General features: G+C 44.9%; 1 non-coding gene across 1 annotated transcript; it reads right to left on the bottom strand.

Moving 5' to 3' along the window:
* Positions 1 to 873: 873 nt before the first annotated feature.
* On the bottom strand, positions 874 to 964 carry TRNAY-GUA. Its single transcript is given in 2 exon segments — positions 874 to 909; positions 928 to 964. It is a non-coding gene; the product is annotated as a tRNA-Tyr (tRNA).
* Between the last annotated feature and the right edge of the window lie 18,711 nt (positions 965 to 19,675).

A 19,675-nucleotide genomic window follows, 5' to 3' on the forward strand; every position in this document is an offset into this window, starting at 1 on the left:
TGTTCTTGCCTATAGACAATGGTATGAAAGAATTTCAGCTAATCGGGTGACTTTAAACCAGACTCATGTTGGATGTTATCTATGTTTAGTGTCTGTGTAGTTGATCAACTGTTGATGCTGACAGTGACGTGTGAATACAATTTGTTCTGAAAAGATAATGATAAAGCTAGTAGGCAAAGTATAATGAATCTGTCACTTCCTATAGAAAATGTTCTTTCCATGCTGCCATTTTAGGGAGAATCATTCCTGTATTGTACTGGTGACCACTAAAAAAAGTGAGGGGTGTTGCACACTACTAGGGATGAGCTGTAACTCCACACAGTAATGTGAGGCTTTCTCCCTGGTGTGGAGTGTCATGCTCGACCCCTCCCCTGGAATACAGGAGTGTCAGGACGCCCACTAACACACAGCTCCTTTCTCTATCTGCAACGTAGAGAGTGTCCTGACTCTCCTGCTCGCCCCCACAAGGGAGGGGGCGAGCATGACACTCCACACCAGGGAGAAAGCCTCGCATTACTGTGTGGAGTTACAGGCAGAAGAACAGGAAGTGAGGATTTCTCAGAAGAAATAAGGACATTTAAAAGCAAAATGGAAGGATGAGGTAAGTGGAGGAGGACTGCACTAAAGTAAAGGAAGCTATTTAGGAAAAAAAATTGTACCTTTACACCCCCTTTAAGGGAAATTATCTAAGCAAAGGCATTCTAAACAGAATTGCACAATTTTTTTTTAGAAAAATAAATATTTCAAGCAAATGACAAAACAAAACATTACGTTTTATATATATATGATGGTGTTTGGTGAAATCAGGAAAATATAACCTATAAAGGCTATTTAGTAAACTAGAAATTCATCTGTGATTAAAAATAAAAAATGTCCTTCGGACCGGAATCGAACCAGTGACCTAAGGATTACAGCTTGGTAATTCCACTACAGTCCTCCGCTCTACCAACTGAGCTACCGAAGGATCTCCAACAGCACCCTTTTTACAAGAGATATTCACACATGAGGCCGGATACACGTCATGCTCAGTTATCTTGCAATGCATATTCATGAGTTGCTTTCTCGCTGTACTCAGTACCTTAGGAAGATGTGTACTTACCTATTTTGAGTATCCTGTTTGTATATACAGTAAATGGCTATCAGCGCTGTACAGGACTATGATACTTCATAGAGACTTGTTTCAGTCTTTATATATCTCTCTCGTGTAGTCACAGCTTGTTACAAAGCAATAGTGTTTTAGTGACATCCAGTGGTAAGGCAATCAAACTGCTGCTGGAATAGAAAACAATCGGATCGAAGAAGAGTGACTGTGGGAAGAAAAGAGAAAAGGAGTACGCAAAGTACCTAACTGCGCAAATGATAACGTGAAATTAGTAAATTGGGAGAGCTGCTCGTTATATGCAATAGGCCTTTGGTGAAGAAAAAATTATTTACAGTTTTTCTCCATTATTTTGGCTCATTTCTTGAAACAGAAATGACATGGGACAGCAGACGGGAAATAACCCTTAATACTTTAAAATAAATAAACGACAGCAGACAACTGTTGGATGTTAAAGGCCGTGGTTGTTTAATATTGGTTTCAAATTATTGTTAATAAATACTTTCAACACATTTTCATAAATAAATAACCATTCAAATAAGCCTTAAAGCTAGCCTAGCCACTACGGCTCAGGCTGCCAATACAACTACCCAGCTTCAAACCAAAACAATAGCATAAGCTAATAAATAATAATTTTATTTATAAATAACATAAATTAAATAAATATGATATAATATATAGCTAGTCCCCCTTTGTTGCTGTAAAATCTTTTTTTTTTTTTTTACAACAAAGGTGACACTACCACATAATAAACACTGCGACAAAATATTATACAAAAGGGGTGGGAGGGGGGGAAGAACACCACAGCTCCTAAGTCTTCTGAGGCGAATGAGCCTGAGCTAGTGGAACCCCGGTTTAAATAGCCCAAAACCGGGCTGGTTCAGACTAGTTCAAACTGGGATTTCCCGGGCTTTCTACCCCAGCACCTAAAGGTCATCTCTAGGGCAATGAGCCTGCCAAATTCCCCCACAGTGAGAGGTCATCTGTAGGGCAAATGAGCCCGCCAAATTCCCCTGAGGGAGCATAAGGCTCCCCTGGGGAACCTGAAACTTGTTAACCCGTCGCTTTCCCATGAGGAAAAAGGGGGCTAGAAACTGCCTTCCCCCTTTTCCTATGATTCTCAAAACTCTAAGGCCCCGTACACACGACCGAACATGTCTGCTGAAACTGGCGGATCAGACAGGTTTCCAGCAGACAAACGTTTCTTAGCATGCTAACAAACATGTCCGCTGGAAGCCTGTCCGTCGGACATGTTTGGTCGTCTGTACAGACTCACCGGACATGTCCGCTCGGCCGAAAGCCCTCGCATGTGTCGAAGTGATTCGACGCATGCGTGGAAGCATTGAACTTCCAGGGCCGCGCACGCGACGATGACGCGGCGACGGCACGTCACCGCGTATCGTGTCCGAGTGGATTTCTGTTTGATGGTGTGTACAACCATCAGACAGAAATCTCCGAGCGGACATGTCCGATGAAAACGGTCCGGCGGACCGTTTTCATCGGACAGTCCGTCCGTGTGTACGAGGCCTAAGGTCATTTGGCCAAACAGTCTTACAGATCAGCACAACACTATAACTCACGTACAAAAGCTCATATCTCTCCCAAAACTGTTCACTCATGCTTCAGAATCATATTCCTTTCCCATATAAAGAGTCAATGCCCCCAAAATGGCAAATATTCTTCTCAATTGCTTTGGCTCATTTGTTGAAACAGACCAGACATCCAATAAAATTACGGCCACATCTTCGGCCCTTGGCCAAGTTGAAGCCAGCCTCATCCACATACACGGGTATGTGAGAGGACTCGTTTCCTTCCAATGCCATTATTCTCTACAATAGAGTAAAAAAAGAAAACATCAAATCAGTCATACAGAAAAGTCATACACTACAGTTACATAGGAATGTTCTATGCTCTACACATGTTCAATATACTACTGGCCAGTATTCCAGTGGTTCCAAACCTGGGGTACATGTACCCTATGCAGAGGTGTTACAGAGAGTATTTAACAGAAAGGGGAGGGGGAAAATTATCAACGACTAGACTTACTGAAATGTTACAGTAAAACCCACAGTATTAGATAGATTTACATGGGAGGCACTACTGGAATTGCAGCTCTTTGATCCTTTTTCTTACTGTATTGTATGTTATATTCTTCAAAATAAGGATTATAATGATAATTGCATCATACAGTAAGCTGCAGTTTTTACGAAAAATTTTATCAATCAGATACGTAAATCAAATACTTTCATACCTGGATTCAGAAATCAGGTAAATTGGGTCCTGAAACCAATACATTTTGGGAACCACTGCTTACGGTAATTGTAAAAAGGTTATCTTGAAGGACAACCAGTGACTGACTTACATGTACATACTGGTTCCGCAGCTCCTTCACTCTGTCAGAGTTCCTCTCAAATGGTACCCTGTAAATTTGCTTCATTATCATCTGATGCTTCTTCAATATGCGGTCTATTGTGGAGATGCTTATAGAGTTGACATTTTGGAATATGGCATTGTCTTGTAGGATTGCAGTGCGGATCTATCTCAATGTGATGCAATTATTTGCAATCACCATGTTACAGATCTCTTGTTCTTGTTGTTCATTGAGAAGTTTTCCTCGGCCACCCGTGCCAGGTTGTCATCCAATCCTAGACATAGAATTCAAAGGACAACACTCCATTCATAATTTATACATTATGTATTCCATACTGAATGAGTTACCAATGTAATCGTATTGTTGTTTTACTTACAGTAACTTTACCACAATTCTAATGCAGCACTGCACAGTGACCTGGAATATTACTGTAAACTGTATCATCTGTTTTGTAGAAAATAAACAATTCCATACTATTCCATCGTTTATTTTCTACAATTTTTTTTTGTCATTGTTAGTATCATATGTAACATCCCACTGAGGTAAGATACTGTAATATTCTAGGCCTAACACACACACACACACACACACACACACACACAAAATAAATATGTAAATGGAGTAAATAAACATATTTGTTGCTCTATGTCCTGTCCTATACAATATATAATTCCATCATTGACTGACTACATACCTGTTTCCCTGTGAAAGGTTTGGATGATAGAGGAGACTGTAGAGTGAGGCACATTAGGCTGCACTCAGCAACCTGCCTCTGCCATTTTGAGGCCATGGTTGATGACATGGTCTATAATTGTGGCCCGAATTTCATCAGGGACAGCATGGTGTCTTTGTGCTCCTCAGCCTATTCCCCCTATTCCACCACCACACACCCTTACTCCTCCTCTTCTTCCTCGACCAGGCAGTTGCCCTTGTTCATTTACCAGCCCAGGTGCCTCCATGTTCAGAAATTGTACTGGTCCTGCATGGTCAAGCTCTATATATACATGTTTGTCAGCATTCACAATCATGGACAGCACCTGTCAGGTAACTAAACATACTGTTTGATTGGTCATCTGATACCAACTCCAACTCCTCCTTCGTTAGTCAAGTTTTAGTTGCACCTGACTGGCAATTGCTGTAATAATTTTATCAAATGTTCCAAGAGATTCATATATGGTATTCATGGTATTATGTTCCTGAATAATTTTGACAATTGAACAGACTATTGTGCATGTGATGACTTAAACAATGAAATGACGCTGATACGTTTTGGAGAGAAGGACCATTAGACTGAGACGCAGACGGACGCCGGACCGGACTAGGCCGCCGATGGACGCCGGGCAAGACACCAAAACTGTGAGTAGTAAAATGTAATAAAATGTTTTTTTACAGGATTTTAGGGTCAACATTAGGGGTGCGGGCTATACGCCGGAGCGCACAATACCCCGATAAATACGGTACTATCAGTATGTTGGCCTGTTCACCAGGATATGTAACCATCTGTATGAACATTATACACACATTTGCCTTTTTTTTTTTGTTGCTTTATTCACTTTTATAATGTTTATCTTTGTCACTTAATAACACACATTTGTATATACTTGTTTATTTATATTTAAATTGTATATGTACATTTGTCCATCTACACTTTAAATGTTTATTTTTATTTTAGGTTCAGGTTAAATTATCATCTATATATATAAAACTCAACGTGTGTATGTATGTATGTATGTATGTGTGTATGTATGTATGTTCCAGCATCACGTCCAAACGGCTAAAGATATTAACATGAAACTTGGCACACATGTTACTTATATGTCAGCAACAAACATAGGATAGGTGGTTTAACCCTTACCCACCCCCATTTGCCATGGTCGGGGTTTTTCTTTAAAGTCCCATTCAACTCTATGGGAAATACATGTTACTTCATAACTTCCAAACGGCTGTAGATATTTGGATAACACTTGGTCACATGTTACTTATATGTCCACTTAAACTATAGGATAGTTAATTTATCCCTTAACTACCCCCATTTGTGAGGGTCGGGGTTTTTGTTTAAAGTTCCATGCAAATCAATGGGAAATGTATGTTCCCACATAACTTCTGTACGCCTGGAGATATTTCAATAATACCTGGTACACATATTACTTATATGCCAAATAAAAATATATGACAGTTAAATTAACCCTTACCTACACCCTTATATAAAAGATGGGTATATTTATATTACTATGATTTTCCTCCCCAAAAGGTTAAGATAGGAAGACCGGGCAACGCCGGGTATTCAGCTAGTACTATAATAAATATGCTTTAGGGCTTAAGTGTCTTTTGGCACTTCTAAAATAATACCTAACGGCACTATTGCATCTTTATTGATTATACGAGGGGTCTTGAAAACGTTTCTGCACTTTTTATTTTTAATAGAGTTAAATAAAGTGCGGAAACTTTTTGAAGAACTCTTGTGTGTATATATATCAACATATATATCTATCTACAGTCATAGCCAAAATATTAATGCATCACTTCATCCAGACAATTGTTGCAATTGCCAATGTTTAGGCATTCTCGTGTTTATTTATTTTTGAATGTATTGGTATGACACAAAAAAGTGGAGAACAAAATGCCAAATCTGACACATTTCATGCATGAACTGGACAACATTATTGGCACCCTCAATTCAATATTTGGTAGCTCACCCCTTTGTCTTCAACCATTTCTGGGTGCTTTTTGACGTGTGTTTTGGGTCATTGTCCTGCTGTAAGACACGTGACCTCTGATGGAGACACAACTTCCTGAACACTGGGTCCTACATTGCACACCTGAATTTTTGGGAAATATTTTCATTCAGATGAGGACAGATAGTGCGATTTGACACAGTTGTACGCTGTGCCTAAAGGTCAATTTGTCTGGAAGTTGATCAAGGCCACTATTCAACCCACCCTTAGTTGCAATCTTTGATCAAGTTTTCTCTTTTGTCCACATCCAGGGAGATTAGCTACATTGCCATGGGCTGTAAACGTCTTGACAATGTTACGCACAGTGGACACAGAAACATGAATAGCTCTTGAGATGGACTTGTAACCTTGAGATTGTTCATGCTTTTCCACAATTTTTGTTCCCAAATCCTTAGACAATTGCCATGTGGCACGAAAGCCTCATACACACGGTCGGACTTCAAACAAACTTTTCTGTGGATTTTTGTTTGAAGGGCATTGGCCGTGAACTTGGTATGCATACACACGGCAGGACTTTTTTTTAGCAAACTTTCCCAAAATCACGTGGTTTTTCAGCTCTTTACCGCCACCCTTTGGTCAACTTCTGCTATTGTTGGTTGATTTTAACATTGGTTCTGAGCATGCGTGTTTGTACTTTGGACAAAAGACTTCTGTACACACGATAGGACTTTGCACCGTAGGACTTTTGTTGCCAAAAAGTTTGTCCATTTGCAGAGCGAACTTTTGTCTGATGAAAAAAGTGAAAAAAAAAATGAAAAAGTTTGTCCGATGGAGCGTACACACGGTCGGATTTTTTTGAAAACCTGCTCATTTTGAAGTTTGTTGTCAAAAAGTCCGACCGTGTTTATGGGGCTATAGAGAGGCACAACAGAAAGTCTGATTTTTATATTGTTAATGGATACAGGGGTGTTTAATTACAAAGTATCACAAACTTGGAATGCAATTATTTCTTACAGTTTTGAGAAGCTGCCAATAATTTTGTCCAGTCTATTTTTGTAGTTATGCGTGGAATGTGTCAGATTTGGCTTTTTGCTTCTCCACTTTTTGTGTCATACCAATATAAACAAAAGAAATACAGATGAGAATGTCTAAATATGCGTAATTTCAACAATTTTCTGGACCATTATCTGACAAAAATGCAGGGGTGACAATATTTTTGGCCATGACTGTATGTATTGTGACAGTAGGCAGGTTAAATCCCCTGGTTGCATCCAAGATGCTGTATATATTTCTCCTAGGTTCAGGCTTTATGCCAGTTTGTACCTCTAGGGGGAGTGCTGGGAGTCCTGCTGGGAGGACTTGATGAGCCCAGCTGTATCAGGTTGGCTCCTTAAAGCGGGGGTTCACCCTTAGAGGGCACTTTTCCCCCTTAGATTCCTGCTCGTTTTTACTAGGGGAATCGGCTATTTATTTTAAAATATGTGCAGTACTTACCCGTTTACGAGATGCATCCTCTCCGTCGCTTCCGGGTATGGGCTTCGGGAATGGGCGTTCCTTCTTGATTGACAGTCTTCCGAGAGGCTTCCGACGGTCGCATCCATCGCGTCACGATTTTCCGAAAGAAGCCGAACGTCGGTGCGCAGGCGCAGTATAGAGCCGCACCGACGTTCGGCTTCTTTCGGCTACGAGTGACGCGACGGATGCGACCGTCGGAAGCCTCTCGGAAGGCTGTCACTCAAGAAGGAACGCCCGCTCCCGAAGACCCATACCCGGAAGCGACGGAAGAAGATGCAGCTCGAAAACGGGTAAGTACTGCTCATATTTTACTACAAATAGCCGATTCCCCTAGACCGAACGAGCAGGAAGCTAAGGGGATAAAAAATTTTTTTTTACAAATGGGTGAACTCCCGCTTTAAGTCCTCTACAAAAACTCCCAGCATGCTAAGAGATATGCTCCAACCTGGAACCAGACCTCTGTGAATAGTCTGGGGAGTGATCTTTGTGCGGTGAGACAAAGCCTGTGTGGCTACTATTACCCAAAACTCTAACCAGCAGGGAGTTAGGGACTGGGGCAGCACTAGGCTGTACCCAGGTGTTAGTTAGGGACACCGATGTGTTTAGTAAGCGGTCAAGTGACCAGGGTTTATTTTTGTATTTCTTTTGTTTCTGTCACATTTGTTTTGTATATAGTTCAAATAAAATCCGCACCTTTTTGTTTTCCTCCTACCACCGTCTGCTGTGCCTAATTGTTTTTGTGTGCTGAACCCGTCCAGGGGGTCACACACACCCGCTGACGGGCTAACGCCCTCACAGTGCCTTCAAAAAGTATTCATGCCCCTGAAATTTTCCACATTTTGTCATGTTACAACCAAAAACGTAAATGTATTTTATTGGGATTTTATGTGATAGACCAACACAAAGTGGAAGAAAAATTATAAATGGTTTTCAAATTTTTTTGCATTTGTATTCTTGTATTCTTTACTCTGATACCCCCAACTAAAATCTAGTGGAACCAATTGCCTTCAGAAGTCACCTAATTGGTAAATAGAGTCCACCTGTGTGTAATTTAATCTCAGTATAAATGCAGCGTTCTGTGAAGCCCTCAGAAGTTTGTCAGAGAATCTTTCACACGGGCAGACTGCTCAGGTCGGCCTGTCAGTTTTTTAGGCGGACCTGAACGGGCACTCCGTGCACCTCTATGGAGCCGTGACATGCCGGCTGACATCTGACCTGCTCCGATCCGCTAAAGTGTGACGGAATAAAACCCTACTTTTCCATCCATCTGGTGGATCGGATCAGATGAAGGCGGACTCTACGATCTGTCGTCATCCAATCCCCCATAGGGGAGAGCGGCGTTCTGACAGGTCGGTCCCTGCACAGTGTGCATAGACAGACCTGTCATCAGCCTGCTCAGCGGGGATCGATAGAGCAATCCCTGCTGAGCAAAGCGGAGCCCGTACACGGACAGCCCGATGAACAAACCACATCCTAAAAAGCCAAGGAACACACAGACAGGCCAGGAATAAAGCTGTGGTGAAGTTTAAAGCGGGATTAGGTTATAAAAAATATCCCAATCTTTGAACATCTTACGGAGCACTGTTCAATCTATCATCTGAAAATGGAAAGAGTATGGCACAACTGCAAACCACCAAGACATGAATATCCAACTAAACTGACAGGCTGGGCAAGGAGAGCATTAATCAGATAAGCAGCCAAGAGGCCCATGGTAACTCTGGAGGAGCTGCAGAGATCCACAGCTCAGGTGGGAGAATCTGTCCACAGGATAACTATTAGTCGTGCACTCCACAAATCTGGTCTTTATGGAAGAGTAGCAAAAACAAAGCCATTGTTAAAAGATAGCCATAGGAAGTCACGTTTACAGTTTGCGAAAAGCCATGTGGGGGACAAAGCCAGGGCCGTTTGAAGGAATTTGGGGGCCCCAAGCAAAATGGACATGGAGGGCCCCCCCCCCATGTTCTTTTTACATCCCCCGGCCCCCTCCTCCCTATGTTCTTTTTATGCCCCACCCCCTCGGGGCCCCCTCCCCGCCCGCTACATTACATTTTTTTTTAAATGATGGGTTACAACATGTCAGCTTATATACAGTACTTGTGTGCTCTGTAGCCAGAACCTTTCCAACACAGCCAGTTTCGAGTATTCTATAGCTCCAGCACAAAAATCAGACAACTCCAGTGGTAGAGAGCCCCTTAGGGTAACACTCACAGACATCACATGAGATTTGCACAGCAGTGAGGTGCGAATCACATGTGATGTTTGACATTGCAGCAGTGTGAATCAGACCTAAATGTGCCCCCTCTTCTACTGTGGTGTTTGAGGGTGATTCACAGCAACCAGGCATGCAGAGAAAACAGGGACAGGAGGTGTGCAGTCTGTGAGGCTAAAAAGGAGCCATTGCAGTGACCTCTGTTATCAAGCTCAAGTAGAGGAGGGGGGAGAGCACGGGGGAGTATCAGAGAGGCACCGTGTAGTGATTGGAAAAACATCAGAGAGAGACAGTAGCTGGCTGGATCCCTGTGATATCAAAGGAGTGTGGGAGGGAGAGAGAAGTTAGCAGCCAGTGTGCAGCTGCCCGGGAAAACTTCAGATCACATGGAGAGAGACCAGTCCCTGCTAAATGCCACTGGGCGCCGGAGGAGGGGCCCCAGAGAGTTGTGCAGCACTAAGCGCAGGCTTCGCTCCTGGCCTGTCTGATAGTGTGTGACATCACTGGTTACTAGACGCCAAGCGGGGCAGCCCTAGCAACCAGTCCAGGAAATGCAGTGGCTGCGCTGGCTGACGTGGGACAGACATAGGCACCCTAAGCGGCGGCACGCTAAGGGCCCGTCCTGCTGGGGCCCCTGACCAGCTCGGGGCCCCAAGCAGTTGCTTGCTTTGCTTCGTGTTCCGACGGGCCTGGACAAAGCAAACATGTGGAAGAATGTTCTCTAGTCAGATGAGACCAAATCTGAACTTTTTGGCCTAAAAGCAAAACAGCTATGTGTGGTGGAAAAGTAACACTGCACATCACTCTGAACACACCATCCCCACCGTGAAACATGGTGGTGGCAGCATCATGTTGTGAGGATTCTTTTCTTCAGCAGGGACAGGGAAGTTGGTCAGAGTTGATGGGAAGATGGATGGTGCCAAATACAGGGCAATCTTAGAAGAAAACCTGCAATGCCGCATACACACAATTGGAATTTTTGATGAAAAAAGTCAGATGGACTTTGTTCATCGGAAATTCCGATCGTGTGTGGGCCCCATCGGACTTTTTTCTATCGGTGTTTAGAAATAGAAAAAAAAACAATAGAAAATTCCTATTGTCTGTGTGCAGCTCCAACAGAGAAAAAAGTCGACGCATGCTCGGAAGCATTGAAATTCATTGTTCTTGGCTCGTCGTAGTGTTTTACGTCACTGCGTTTTGGACGGTCGGAATTTAGTCTGACGGTGTGTATGCAAGACTGATGGAAGACAGCTTCATCGGAATTCCGACGAAAAATTCCATCGGATTTTATACCATGGGAAATTCCGATCGTGTGTACCCGGCTTTAGAGTCTGCTAAAATACAGTATGTGCCAGGAAAGCACCTATTGACTGCTTCAGCCTTCAAACAGTCACCAGGACAAATAGAGAACATGGTGGGAAGAGAGGCAGCGATAAAAACCTGACAGGGGATGTGCAAGCTCATATCCCAAAAAAAGAAGAAAGGAATTTGACTTTATATACACTTTAGTGCAGTGGTTCTTAACCTTATTGGAGGTACTAAACCCCACCAGTTTCATATGCGCATTCACCGAACCCTTCTTAATTGGAAAAATAAAATATATTTTTGCGTGTGATGGGCAAAGTGGCTGCGTTTGATGGGCACAGTGGCTGCATGTGATGGGCACAGTGGCGACAATTGATGGCACAGAGGCTGCATGTGATGGCATAGTGAGGATGGATTTATATATATATATATATTTGTTTTGCTAGTCAGAGAAGGCTCATTTAAAATAACACAAAAACATTTTTTTTTATCTGCCATTTTATATTAATAAAGTGCTGGTCACCTCACCTCAGTCAGCCTCCCCCCCCCCCCCAATCCAGAAATTTAATGATATGCTCTTAACAGGTTCTACTTACTTTTAAACAAGTTCAGTAGTCTTTTTTAGCACACTGTCTGCTAGGTTCAAATTCCACTAGTCAGGCAGGCTCCTCGAGACTAGTCCTTGCCTCTCTAGCTCGTCACAGGCAGCGCCGACACACAGCTCTCTGCGCAGTGCTCCGAGTCCCCCCCTTCCGGCCATGAGTGGAGTGACGTCACGCCGCTGGAAGGGACCAAGAGACTCCTTCATAGGGGGAGTAAACAGGCTGCAGCAGACAGGTGACGGTCCCGGATGCAGGAGTGCACTCGGCACACAATTTGTACAGTGCCGCTGGCCGCGATGGCAGCCGCGGCCGTGGTAGAGCTTCACCTGCGGCTGCGCCCCCCCTCCTATACAAAATGGTATCGCCCAGGGCACCCGTCCGCCCCTGCCTTGTACCGGCGGCCCTGTGTGACCTCCGCCGAACCCCCGAGACTCACTCACCTAACCCCTGGTGTTTCGATCAAACCCAGGTTAAGAACCACTGCTTTAGTGTGTAATATATAATCTCATCATTTGTGTGTGGTAAACTATTGTGTAAGACATACAATATATGTGTTAGTAGTTTAAAATAAACATCAAAATGAAAAAAAAAAAAAAAAAAAAGAATCGTTAACATCTTAAAATATAAGTATCTTTGAGGATTCCACCAAACTGGAATGTGGTTATTATCACTCTTTGTTTGTCAGGTAGAACTGAAATAACCCCATAAACAAATCTTATTAAACATTGTGAATTTGTTTCATGTGGTTGCTACACGGAGTTCCGCCAAGTAATTTAAGATATAAATGTCCTTTTCTTGTGAAAAAAATAAAAAGATATAAATGTCCTTCACTGAGCCCCATTTCACCCTGGACGACCATCTAACACATTTTTTTATGAGACACAGAGTCCCCCAGTCAGTGAATAAAATGTTCTCTCTGGCAAGGTTATCTCTAGATTTTCCTACAGAGACATCTGTGTGTTTCTGAGTGTCAAGAATGTTTGGCTGAAATATAGTTGTGCGTTCCTTACAGGCTGTAGATCAGGAGTGGGCAATTCATTTTCCCAAGAGAGCCATGTGAGAAACTCGGACTAAAATCCAACGTACAAACACGCATGCTCAGAACCAATGCTAAACTTCAGCCAACAATAGCAGAAGTTGCCCAAAGGGTGGGGGTAAAAAGCTGAAAAACCATGTGATTTGGCGCCACCCTTTGGGCAACTTCTGCTAATGTTGTCTTAAAGCGGTGGTTCACCCACACTAACAACATTTGAGCATTAAATTAGGCATAGTAGCGCGAGCTACAGTATGCCTGTATTGATTTTTTTAGCCCGGTACTCACTGTGCAATCCTCTATAGAAGATTCTGACTCCCCGCGGGGAATGGGCGTTCCTATCAAGAGGGAGGATGATTGACGGCCGGCTATGGCACGTCACGCTCCCCGAAGATAGCCGGAACAGGTCTCGGCTCTTCACGGCGCTATACGGCGCCTGCGCACAGACTATGTGCAGGCGCCGTGAAGCGCCAAGTCCTATTTCGGCTATTTCCGGAGAAGCGTGACGTGCCAGAGCCGGCCGTCAATCATCCTCCCTCTTGATAGGAACGCCCATTCCCCGCGGGGAGTCGGAATCTTCTATAGAGGATTGCACAGTGAGTACCGGGCTAAAAAAATCAATACAGGCATACTGTAGCTCGCGCTACTATGCCTAATTTAATGCTATTAAAAAAAAAAATGTTTCATTAGGGTGAACCACCGCTTTAATGTTTAACATTGGTTCTGAGCATGCGTGTTTGTACTTTGTATTTTAGTTGGACTGATTTGTGTACACATGATCGGATAATATGGCGTAACAGATTAATTGTCAGACAGTTGGTGAGCATGAACAGCCAACATTTGTTGTCGTTAATTCAGCCAACAATTGTCTGATGGAGCATACACACGGTCGGATTATCCGACACAACAGACAATTATGGCCATAAAATTGGATCGTGTGTATGGGCCTTTAAACCTTGTACACACGATCCAATTTTATGGCCATAATTGCCTAATGGACGTGTTAAAGGGGCTCCAGCGAGCTTGGGTCATGGAGAGGACACTGGCTTTTCAGTGTTTGGTAAAGTCAGTTTTGGGGCCTGGGGAGTGATCCGGGTGGGATGAAATCTCCAATCCTGGGTCCAGGTATTCAGAACAGCCAGTACATTAATTGGTCATGTGTGCGCTGGGCTTTTAGTCGTGACCTGACCATTGTTCTGGGCTCCAGCTCGGACGATGGGAGGTCGTTGCCCAGGAGTCAGGAGTGCTCCACCTAGGGGAGATGTAGGAGCCAGAGCAGGAAAGGGGCTGCTAGCTGTGTGTGCGAACAGTCTGTGGGAGATAGATAAGGGCCTGGAGTGTAAGACCAGAGCGGCAGTGCTGCAAGCATAAGCCAGAAGGGCTGAATGTCATTTATTTGATGGAAAGGGAAACCTTATGTTTTGTGTTTTTTACGGAGCTTTCTTTTAAATAAAAATGGGCAAGAATAGCCCTTTAAAACATAAGAAAAATAAGAGGCTGTGTCCTTAAAAAGCTCTACATTTGATGCTAGTTCTCAATACACACACACATACTTCTAAATACATGTAAACAAACATTTAACATTTCTTAAAGTGGGGGTTCACCCAAGAATAAATTTTTAACATTACATTCAGCCGAGTTGTCCTAATGACAATCGGCTGTTTTTTTTTTTTTTTTTGTACACACCGTATTTCACCGCCGCTTCCGGGTATGTCTTCTTCGGGACTGGGCATTCCTATCTGATTGACAGGCTTCCGACCGTCGCATACAGCGCGTCACGAGTTGCCGAAAGAAGCCGAACGTCGGTGCGGCTCTATACGGCGACTGCGCACCGACGTTCGGCTTCTTTCGGCAACTCGTGACGAGCAGTATGCGACGGTCGGAAGCCTGTCAATCAGATAGGAACGCCCAGTCCCGCAGAAGACATACCCGGAAGCGGCGGTGAAAGTCGGTATGTATGAAAAAAAAAAAAAAAAAAAACAGCCGATTGTCATTAGGACAACTCGGCTGAATGTAATGTTAAAATTTATTTTTTGGGTGAACCTCCGCTTTAAAACTTGAACAGTATCAGCAGGGACGTTGCTAGGTGGCAAAAAGACCAGGGGCTTCAGCCCGAAGCTGCCACCGGGGGGGGGGCGTGCGGTGAAGGGCCGCGGGGTGACCTACCTGACACACATACCCTGACCTAAGTGTGTGTGTGTACAGTGGGGCAAAAAAGTATTTAGTCAGCCACCAATTGTGCAAGTTCTCCCACTTAAAAAGAGAGGCCTGTAATGGTCATCATAGGTATACCTCAATTATGAGAGACAAAATGTGGAAACAAATCCAATCACATTGTCTGATTTGGAAAGAATTTATTTGCAAATTCTGGTGGAAAATTGGTCTCCTCTACAAACAAATTTTTTTTTTTTTATATTTTTTTCCTCGGTTTAGGCCGATACGTATTCTTCTACATATTTTTGTTAAAAAAAAAATTGCAATAAGCGTATATTGATTGGTTTGCACAAAAGTTAGGCCCTGTACACACGAGCGGATATCCGATGACAACGGTCCGCCGGATTTTGATCTGATGGCTTGTACACACCATCAGATCAAAATCCCCGCGGAAAACATACGCGGTGACGTGGCCGCGCTGCGCCGATGACGTGCGTGACCCTGGAAGGTAAATACTTCCACGCATGCGTCGAATCACTTCGACGCATGCGAGGGATGGGGATCGGTCGGACTTATCCGGTCGTCTGTACAGACTCACCAGATAAGTCCGACGGACAGGTTTCCAGCGGATAGATTTCTTAGCATGCTAAGAAATTTTTTTCCGCTTGAAAACCGGTCGGCTGGATAAATCCCAGCGGACAGATCCGGTCGTGTGTACGGGGCCTTATAGCGCCTACAAAATAGGGGATAGATTTATGATTTTTTTTTTTACTAGTAATGGCGGCGATCTGCGTTTTTTTTTTGTCAGGCCTGCGATATTGCGGCGGACATATCGGACACTTTGACACAATTTTGGGACCATTCACATTTATACAGCGATCAGTTCTATAAAAATGCACTAATTACTGTATAAATGTGACTGGCAGGGAAGGGGTTAACACTAGGGGGGTGAGGAAGGGGTTAAATGTATTTTCTGGGTGTGTTCTAACTGTGTGTGGAGGGGGACTGACTGGGGGAGGTGACAGATGCTGTGTTCCTATGTACAAGGGACACAGCATTGGTCTCCTCTCTCCCTGACAGGACGTGGAGCTCTGTGTTTACACAGAGCTCCACGTCCCTGCTGTCACCGCCGATCGTGGGTACCTGGCGGACATCGCGGCCGCCAGGCACGCGCATCGGCATCTCAGTGATGCGCCGGGCACAGTGTTTCCCCCGCTGCGCGCCCCCAGCGGCGTGCGCGGGGAATGCACATAAAAGGACGTCCTGGGAAGTCCACCCGGCTGTTGAGAGCCGTGCTGTGGACGTCTTTCGTCTATATCGCGGCTCTCAAGTGATTAAGAGGCTCCTCTGTCCTCCACTCATTACCTGTATTAATGGCATCTGTTTGAACTTGTTATCAGTATAAAAGACACCTGTCCACAACCTCAAACAGTCACACTCCAAACTCCACTATGGTGAAGACCAAAGAGGTGTCGAAGGACACCAGAAACAAAATTGTAGATCTGCACCAGGCTGGGAAGACTGAATCTGCAATAGGCAAGCAGCTTGGTGTGAAGAAATCAACTGTGGGAGCAATAATTAGAAAATGGAAGACATACAAGACTACTGATAATCTCCCTCGATCTGGGGCTCCACGCAAGATCTCACACCGTGGGGTCAAAATGATCACAAGAATGGTGAACAAAAATCCCAGAACCACACGGGGGGACCTAGTGAATGACCTGCAGAGAGCTGGGACCAACATAACAAAGGCTACCATCAGTAACACACTACGCCGCCAGGGACTCAGATCCTGCAGTGCCAGACGTGTCCCCCTGCTTAAGCCAGTACATGTCCGGGCCCATCTGAGGTTTGCTAGAGAGCTAGGGTTGCCACCTGTCCGGGATTCACCCGGACAGTCCGGTTTTTACATACTCTGCCCGGGTTTCTCACTGCCTGTCACCCGGACACCAGAGCACCCCTAAAAACTCTTCCAACACCCCCCTAGAAACCCCATAAAAGCTTAATTAGAATCCTTCTTCCATAACATGTATCAGATGTTCATCTAGCTTCAGGTATTTGTAATTGTCAGGATGGAAACAGCCCTAATTACAAGGGACTTGTTTCTCTCTGTGGAGGGATACAGAGCCTCCTTGCCGCATTTGCCGATGCTCTGTTTATAGTTCCGGCTACTGGAGCTCTCAGGACGGCTCACTCTGCCAGACCCCATGTAGTGGAGAGCAGTGGCGGCACGTCCATAGGGGGCGCCTGGGCTCCGCCCCCCTCCCCCAAGTCAGTAAAAAAAAAAAGATTTTTTTTTTTAAACATGTCTCTTTAAAAAAAAAAAAAAATTGAAAAAAGGTCCTTATGTGCACTGTGTCCGGGCGTCGAGCATAGTGCAGTATCAGTAGCGCCACGTCTGTGCAATCACGAGATTGCAGACGTGGCGCTACATTGGCAGCAAAAAAATGCCTTTGTGGCGGAGCCTATCGCGCCACAGCTTCCGGCGGGATGAACTTGGACTTGTGGCCGGGCAAATTATTTATTTAACTAGTAATGGCGGCAATCAGCGACTCTCTGCTCATCGCCGCTGCCGCCGGCCTCACAGTCTGTCAAGTTTTACTCTCCGGGCCACGGCTACTGCTGGGTGGGCAGCGGAGGAAGATCACTCCCCCAGGGAAAGCACGGAGATAAGCAGGCAGGCAGCTGGCCGGGACTTGAGCCAAGGCAGAAGAACAGTGTCGGGGCAAGGTCATTATGCGTCAGCAAAAATCCCACCCCCCCCCCCACACAAAAAAAAATCGCTCACTCCCTAAGTATAAATTCCCCTTCCTCCCAGTGCAAATCTGCCTGCCTGCCAAAACCGCCCCTCCCAGCCAAAATCTTTGCTCCACCTTCCTCTTCGTCTTAAATAATCTCTCTTCTCAGATGTCACAGCATGAATCCCCCCAAAAGAAATTCCCCCTCATAGCACAAATCCTCTACCCCTCAAATTTCCCCTCCAAGCACAAATCCTCCCCCTACTCCAAATCCCCCCCTTCAGCACAGCATGAATCTATCTATTGTCGCCACTGCCGCCCCTATTCAGGTGTCCAGCCCCTTGTCGGGCACCTGAATTACAGCAGTGATGGTGTTTTTTTGGAAGCACCTGATTAGAGCCGTAGGCAACATCTGATGGGGCACAGTCAGGGTTGGACTGGGACAAAAATTTGGCCCTGGACTTCATCCAGACCGGCCCACTTTAATTTTGCAAACACGCACAAAAACATTATTTCATCAGTGACCATGATCAGCAGTGGCAGTACATAAATTAATTCATGCTTGTGCCCTCCTTTATTGCAGAAATACTACAGGAGAGGGTCAGAGACTGCAAAACGTACTACAGGCAAAGGTCAGAGACTGCAAAACGTACTACAGGCAAGGGTCAGAGACTGCAGACACAGTACAGGAGAGGGTCAGAGACTGCAAAATGTACTACAGGTGAGGGTCAGAGACTGCAAAACATACTACAGGCGAGGGTCAGAGACTGCAAAACATACTACAGGCAAGGGTCAGAGACTGCAGACACAGTACAGGAGAGGGTCAGAGACTGCAAAATGTACTACAGGTGAGGGTCAGAGACTGCAAAACGTACTACAGGCAAAGGTCAGAGACTGCAAAACGTACTACAGGCAAGGGTCAGAGACTGCAGACATAGTACAGGAGAGGGTCAGAGACTGCAAAATGTACTACAGGTGAGGGTCAGAGACTGCAAAACATACTACAGGCGAGGGTCAGAGACTGCAAAACATACTACAGGCAAGGGTCAGAGACTGCAGACACAGTACAGGAGAAGGTCAGAGACTGCAAACATACTATAGGAGAGGGTCAGAGACTGCAGACACAGTACAGGAGAAGGTCAGAGACTGCAAACATACTATAGGAGAGGGTCAGAGACTGCAGACACAGTACAGGAGAGGGTCAGAGACTGCAAACATACTACAGGAGAGGGTCAGAGACTGCAAACATACTATAGGAGAGGGTCAGAGACTGCAGACACAGTACAGGAGAAGGTCAGAGACTGCAAACATACTACAGGAGAGGGTCAGAGACTGCAAACATACTATAGGAGAGGGTCAGAGACTGCAGACACAGTACAGGAGAGGGTCAGAGACTGCAAACATACTACAGGAGAGGGTCAGAGACTGCAAACATACTATAGGAGAGGGTCAGAGACTGCAGACACAGTACAGGAGAAGGTCAGAGACTGCAAACATACTACAGGAGAGGGTCAGAGACTGCAAACATACTATAGGAGAGGGTCAGAGACTGCAGACACAGTACAGGAGAAGGTCAGAGACTGCAAACATACTACAGGAGAGGGTCAGAGAGTGTGCGGACATAATTGGGCTGAAATTGCACCCGGGTCGCATGTGCATTGCACAGATCGCACAACGTGTTCCTGTGTTTTTCACTTTGCTGCATTAACTTGCCTGGAAGGGGGGCATTAGTTTGGGCACCTGGAGCATTTGTGCACATCACTTGTGGGGTGCCAAGGTCCACCCCCCTCTGTGGCAGACAGTATCTCTTTGATTTGAGGGGGGAAGGAGAGGATATGTGCTAAGGGGGGTGGATTTCATATACAAGCCCCCTTGTAGCACAAGTCCTAAAGTGCCCCCTAAAACATATCATCTCCCCCCAAATCACTCAAAGTGAACTGTAGGCTTGTTCTCCACCACCTCTGGAAAACTTAC

The sequence above is a fragment of the Rana temporaria genome, chromosome 1 (genome assembly GCF_905171775.1).
Source record: "Rana temporaria chromosome 1, aRanTem1.1, whole genome shotgun sequence".
NCBI lineage: Eukaryota > Metazoa > Chordata > Amphibia > Anura > Ranidae > Rana > Rana temporaria.